Source organism: Neopsephotus bourkii, unplaced genomic scaffold (genome assembly GCF_033783945.1).
Source record: "Neopsephotus bourkii isolate Nb327-2 ecotype Australia unplaced genomic scaffold, CSIRO-AGI_Nbou_v1 NB_71, whole genome shotgun sequence".
Lineage (NCBI taxonomy): Eukaryota > Metazoa > Chordata > Aves > Psittaciformes > Psittacidae > Neopsephotus > Neopsephotus bourkii.
In genome coordinates, this window is record NW_026900588.1 from 1012210 (window position 1) to 1019730 (window position 7521).

The following is a 7521-nucleotide window of genomic DNA, read 5'->3' on the forward strand; positions in this document are numbered from 1 at the left end:
GCTGATGTTTGCATGGATGAACCTGCCTTTCTCTGCACAGAAGTGTCACTTTGGGTGGGATTTGTGTTGCTGTAGCTTGGCAGACTCAGAGAACCAAATTTCATCTGAGTTTGTAACAAGGATTTTTTGGGTTGGGTTTGTTTTCAAGGTTAGAGCAAGAACAAGAGTAGGGGAAATCCTTCATAATACGGGGGATGCTTTCTCAACTTGATCTCTTAAAGTTGGGTTGAAATCACTTTTGTGTGGCTGAGCCCCTTGAGTATGCAGGATGGGCCAAGGGGCTGTTCTAATGTGATACCTGAGGCAGATTTGCCATACATCAGTATTAGTGCATTACATTATCTGGGCTGTGTAAATGATAACAAACGTAGATATGGCTTTTGAAAACCCAAAGGAAAGTTTTTGTGAAATCCTGAAAGTTCTTTTACCCTTTCCCTTTTTAAAAACACCCAAACCCCTCCATTTGCACATTCAGAGAGTGGCCCGGATTGAATGACCTGAGAGAAACCATACACTGCATATGTTGAAATAACAAAAATACCTCTTAATCGAGACTTCCTGATTGTATAAGGCTTTTGAATAATACCTGAATGAACATACAGACTCCTTACATGATTTGAGTATCAACCGTTTTGAAGGTTAATCATTCCAAATCACATCAACGCTTGAGGGCTGGGTAGGGTTTTCTCATGCTGATTGTGGGGGTATATGGGCATAAAGAAAAAAGTAGGCCAGGAGTCTGGGCTTCATTCACACCTCACAAACAATTGAAGGTTTTGCCCCATGAGATTATCAATCTGTGGAGCCTTCATGGTTAAATGTGATTTGCTTTGAATATTTCCTGCCCGCAAGTCCTAACATTTCAGTAGCAATTCTTGCTGTTTCTGTCCATAATTTTCCCTGTCATCAGCTTCACATTTCTGCATCTGACCTGATGTGAATAACTACAGGAGATGATTATTCCTTCAGTCCTAGACAGGGAAGGAAGCGCCAGCTCCCTAGTGCATAAAACAGGGGAGATCAAAGATAATGTGTTTTGGAGAGGGAAATTTCATTACTCAACACAAGTAACACTCCCTCCAGGATTCAGGAGAAGGAAGAATGAAAAACAGGAAAGACAGTTTATCTATGTCTGGGAAACTCTTCTGAGGAATCATTTCTTCACAAATGCTTTATGTCACATACGGTGTACTGGTGTGCAGCCATTAAACCCCATCCCAACAGTAGTGTCTGAATGATGATATTCCAAACTGACAAATAGTCTTGTATTAAAAAAAGACTCTTCAATCTGATTTTGGGCCAAAACCAAGGGGTGGGTTTTGGCAAACACTAGCCCATTTTTGTTGATAAATAGGGCAAATTCTTGTAGTCTTATAGGCCCTGACCCTTTGCAAAGGCAGTAGGATGAGACCTGGCAGTTCAGGAAAGCACAGGCATAGTCCACAAGCCAGTCATGTAAATTCTCCCACAGCTACACCAGTTTGGCACATAAGCTTGGTACAGCTCATCTACTTCATGCAAAACCATTGCTCAGAATCAGGACATGGTTGAATATGCTTTACAAATAAATCACTCCTGAACAGTGACCTTGCAGGGTTGTGTCTTGTAGCCAGAGAGCAGAACTCTCCCTCCAGAAAAGACATGGGATCATACTGAAAGAGAAAGTAGAAGATGTGTAATGGGACACTTTGCCTCATCCCTAGGAGAAAGACAGCACAGAAATGCTTGAGGCACATGTCATCTTGCCCTGAGCTCTGAAGGTAGCTCAGGCTGTGGCACCAGCTCCAAAGCTGGGAGGACCCTGACCATGTGGTTGTCAATATCATGGAATCATGGAATCAATCAGATTGGAAAAGAACATTAAAATTATCAAGTCTGACCACTTCCCCCAGCACTCCCAAGGCCACCACTAAACCATGTCACCGAGGGCCTTGTCTATACAGTGTTTGAACACTTCCAGGGATGGTGGTTCCCCCACCAAGATAAAAACCTCCTTCTTACAGTCCTTAGATCTCCTTGGCTTTCACTACCCTTTGGATTTTAATTTTAAGCATCTTCCAACTTGTGAGGGGTATTGTAGGACCTGTGTCTTGCCCTGTGCAAGATACTAGTCTACTGAGAGCAATTTTTTAAAGCAGTGTTTTTTCTATGAAGAAAGCAGTGTAAAGGGGGGGAAAAAGCAAGATACATTTTATTCATGCCTGTAATGTAAAGCAAGCCTGCTGGTCTGGTGTGGATTTTCTCAGCTCTGAACAACATGTTTATGTGTGTTATCTTTCAACTATTTTACATTTCCCTTTCTGAAATCTCTTTTAATAAAACCAATATCAAAACAAAGTGCCTGGAGAACAAGTGTATGGCCAGAGATACGCTGACAAAGTGTGCAATAAATGTTACTGCTTATCTGGAGAGCTCCATTTATGTGGCACAGCCTCCACAGTCAGGTCACTGTGACCTACGGATGAAACTCGAATGATGAGACTCTGCAAAGAAAATGCTCCTGGAGAGTTAACAAAGCACAGAAAGGGATGTTTGCAACCTCTTAAACAGGTAACTTAGCAACACTGATCTTTGTTTTAGCCAATCTCTTCTATTAGTCACATTTCTTATGAAGACAGACATAAATCACTGACAGAACTTTGATAAGCATTTTTCTCCTTTTTTAACATATATAAATGGCTCTTTTTATATGATGCACTCTAATTTTCTTCCCATCTGTTTTCTAGCCAGGGCTTGGAGCTCTGGTTTTTTTTGAGTGTTCTGTTCAAACAAATAAGTGTATGTCTGTGTGTACGCATTGTGTGTGGGAGAGAGAGGCCACCCATAACAAGGAAACAGAGTCAAAGCCTAGCTCTGACTCATGAAATAAAAAATCGGAGTTGTTCTAAGTTGGAGCCCATTGCTAGCGTGCTTCAAAGAGCATCTGACAGTCAACAACATTGTAGTACCTATCATAGAAAGAACAGCTTGGGTTGGAAAAGACCTTAAGACCATCTAGTTCCAACCCCCCTGCCACAGACAGAGACGCCTTCCACTATACCAGGTTGCTCGGTTGTCCAGCCTGGCTTTGCAATACCTTCAGGTTTCCCTCCCTACCCTTATATGGCACTTATATTTTGTCTCCACAAAATCCCAGAAAATGCCCAGTTAGGGAGTTACAACTGTCTTTGCCGTTATGGTACTAATAACAGAGTGACATAAAGAGACTGTGCTGGCAGTGAGGATACCATAAACAACTACATCTGCTTGATTCTTTCAGCCTTGCACCTGGTGGGGAACCCATATGTGACATCCCTGAGAAACACATATCTGGTGTTGTGATAGGAAGTGACAAATGGGGCCGCTTCGACTTGTCGAACTAAAGGTCATATCACAACAACTGCCACCACAGGTAAAGGTAATAGGAGCAGCTGGTCAAAAGCACCAACAGAACAAAACCTTGACCCAGGAGAGAAAGTAACCATGTGCCATTTTCATTACAACATTACTCTGGGGGTTGCACAGATATACCAAGTAGGGTTTACTCATTAGAAGACAGGTCTACATTTGAGCTTGTTAAGAATGCGAGAAGAGGCTTTGCATCCCATTTAGAAAGTCTTCAAATCATCTGACCACATTTCTTTCCTGTAGATTCCCTCCTAATCATTCCACTGAGGACACAGCAGATAATCTTGCATTTAATTTATACAGCTTTGTTGTTAAGAAGAGTTAATAACGTGAAATGAATCATCCTTGAGGAATAATTTAACCATCTTTCCCCTCCCTGAATGAAGGAACAGAAAAGAAAGGTGGGTCTGGTTAAATGGTCAAGTAAGCACAGACAAACCTCCTTACAGATTTGCATCTCTAATATATGGGCAGAGTGTAATCTCTCATTGTGTATGCAGATGCGAGTTACACATACAAACGCTTCTCCACAGTGAGCTTTTGGTCTAAATACCTGGGTCCTTGCATACATCAGAAAATCTGAGCCTTGTTGCTTTAAAATATTCAAGCCCAGGAGTAGGATTTTACAGCTGTCATCTGGATAATTAAACTCTTCATTAACAGTTGTTCTCCAACCAGTAGGTGACCTTTAATTAGGGATGAAAGTACTCGGGGATGGATTTCAAGCATTAAGAACCTGCAGAGGACCCTTTGCCCCTCCGCCCCTCCACCCCCATGTCCATTGAATACCATTTGTAAAGCACTGGTTTTCCAAGAGAAATGATGCTGCTTGAAACAAGAATATGTTTCCAGGTACACGGAAGCATTCCAGGTGAGTGCTTCACTTACCCTTGTTGTAACTAAAATGCTGCATTTCCTTTCTTCTCTCTCGTGGCGAATCTGCCATGTGTTACCTGGATCTTTTTTACACCTGCCTGGACACCGGCACAAAGTTGTATCCATACCAAAACAGAACAGGAACAATAGTAAGATCACAATGAGGGCAGTGCACAGATGGAACGTGCTGTATTTCTGAGTAGGTGGAGGACTGCAGGGCAGGACTGAGCAGTATGTGCTTTTTTGTTGAGTCATCCGAATATCCAGAGCTAAAATGATGCATTATGTATTATTTATTCTGGCTGAGGGTGTACAAGGGCAGGGGCTTGGAGCAACCTGCTCTAGTGGAAGGTGTCCCTGCCAGTGGCAGGGGGTTGGAATTGGATGAGCTTTAAGGTCCCATACACTAAGCATTCTATGATTCTATAATTCCCAGGTAACAAGCAACAGAAATTTGTATGGGAAAATACTATGGACAAGTAAACTTAAAAGGAAGTTCAAGTCATGGGGGTTTATTTCATTGTTAAAGAATATGTTAAATAAAAAAAAAGCAGATGACTGATACAAACAGCATGTATATGCTATCTCCAGAGAAGGGGCCATCCAGGAGCCATACTGCACCAGCACCAGTCACCTCTGCATTGCAATTCTGTGTATTGCTTGTGAGCTAAAAATGCCAAATTAGCTTTAAATGCTCTCAGTTTCCTCTTCTTTCACTGCCTATGCTATCAGGACAAACATGTGCCCCTTGGATGTCTGTATGCTTGCCTCCTCATTGCCTCAGCTTTACAAGTTTGGTCCTTTTCATGATGATGGTTCATGCTTCCTATGCTTAGAAGTGCTCTGCTTTTACCTGCAGTTAGGTATGAACAGAATTCATGGCCCTTAGAAATGCTCCTTCAGAAATCAGCAGCTGGAAGGTCAGAATCTGCTCATTGCTCCCTGTGTACTGGGGTGCACATGTCTCCTTACACTGCCTTCCAGTTTGTCTCTCATCTTGGTTGTTTCAGTGATTACTGTGAGGATAACTGACCCTTTCCCAAGTTTGAAACATTCTGCTTTGCAATAGTGACTCTTGGAGCAGGCTGATTTCAGTAAATCAGGGTGAAACAAACACACCCCTCACCTCATTCTGCCCCTGCACATTTCCTGGGCTTTGCTGGGGGAAACATACCTTAATTTTACACAGGTGATTCTGAGTTTTCTTTCCTACATCGCCAGCTGCATCTTTGCCTTGTTCCAGATGTCATAAAGCATCCCAAAGTGCTCTGGGGGAGGGAGGAAACACAATCTGGATAAAGTGGAGCCATCAAAAGTTAGAAAAGCACAGCAAAATTAGGGCAGCCTTTAAATGACCCCCCACAAGCTCCTGGACCCATATCAAGGATTCTGTGATTCACCCCACTGTGGGGTCTCTGCTTCTATCTACATGGGGTGAGGCAGTGCCAAGACATCAGTTAGCAAGGACACCAGAAACAGTGTATTTTCCCCTTGCTCTACCTGGGCTACTGCGTTACTGCACTACAGAAACAGTTTCTTAGGAGAGCTAGCTTGTGTGGATTAGGCAAAAATTGGGTTGAGCTACACTTGGTTACAGAGGTGGCCTATCCATGGCAGTGCTTTTTCCACCACAACAAATTAACCAAGGTTTGGCTTTTTTTCCCCCAAAAACCACTTCTCCTGCTACCCAGCATTACCTTTCTCCTGGAGTACCTGTTCTCTCTTCCTTCACCGACTGCTGCTGCCCACACCACCGCTGTTAGCATCATTTTCCTCCCTCCCATGGTCGGTGGCACCTTTTTGCATGACTCCACCTGAGTCCCAACTGACTCATTAGTCACTGAAAAAGCTTTCAAGGTGTCTGTGTTCTATCCTTTAACAACAAGGTGTTGTTTACCTCATGGCAACACTCTGCCTACAGAACATTCTCCCAGGCATTTAACACCATTGTATTTGATGCTCAGCTTCAGTGCCTGTTCTACACCATGCTGTTAATGAAGGCATCAGCTCATTAGTGCCTTTGGTCCTGATTTTGATGTCGCTCATACTAACCAGACAAGCCTCTTCATTCTCAGATCCTCAAAAGAGACCTCCCATTTTGACTGCCCTATTGTAGGTGCTAGTCTGGTTTGGATGTTCATCAGCGTCAGCAGAAGAGATCTGCTTCTGTTTACGAGGAGGATCATCTGTGGAAGTCATATGAAATTAAGGAGGAAACAGGCAACCTGCACTCAGCCTCGTCATTGCTCAAAGACCTCAAAGGGCACTTGAATGGCAGCCAAATCACAACACACATGATCACAATTTGGCCTCTCTCCTTGTTGCTATAGGTAATCCTCCATGTATTACATAGCATCATGGGGCAGCACCACCTTCGCTGCTAATCTTCTTAGCAATCATCTTCATTGCTAAGAACTCAGGGTGCTGAAGCTGCAGTCTGTAAAGCATTTGTCACCACCAGCTAAAAAAGGTCACTAACAGTTAACTAGTTAGGTAATCAGGCAATTAATTATGCAACTAATTAGATCTGACCTAATCCCTGGAAAACAGCCTTATAAGAATCCTTTACTTTTATTCCTCTTTAGGAATAATTCATTATCAAATGCACCTATTTCCTTCCAGTGAAGGTCCCCTGTGAGTCAGCCCGAGTGGCTCCTGGTTACTTCTTTCATAATGAAAGATCCTTTGTTGCTTTTTCAAAAGGTGAGAGGCACCACCACTGCTCTGCCTGGCTTCCTCTTGCCTGGCAGACACAGATGGTGATGCCGGAGGCTGTGAGCCAGATGAGGCTCTTTGCATTAATGCTCACTTCCTTTGCTCATCGAGTTACTGCAATATCCACACTTCCCTCACTCCTGCAAAGCTCCATTTAACAGTTGCCTGTAGACAATAGTGAAGAACATGGGCAGAGATCTTCAGAGGAACCTAATGATTTAGGTACCCAGGATTCATGGACATGCACAGGGAGACCTTATTTGAAGGCTTGAGGTTTTAGCATCCCTTTAGACTAGAAAACGGTTTGGGGGGAGAAGTTACGGGTTTGTGTGAGCCAATATCATCACATGCCCTATTTTAATCAATACTTAGCAAAGGTCAGTTCCCAGCAATGCCCCCTTGCCCCTTTCAACAGACTATAAGAATAAAAGGGCTGTTGAGGGGTAAGCCTGGAAAAGCACTCACTGCTAGAGTGCGAGGAGAATCCCAAATCAGAGTGGGAGAAGGGGGGATAGTGTCCAGGAAAACAAGATGCACTTACCT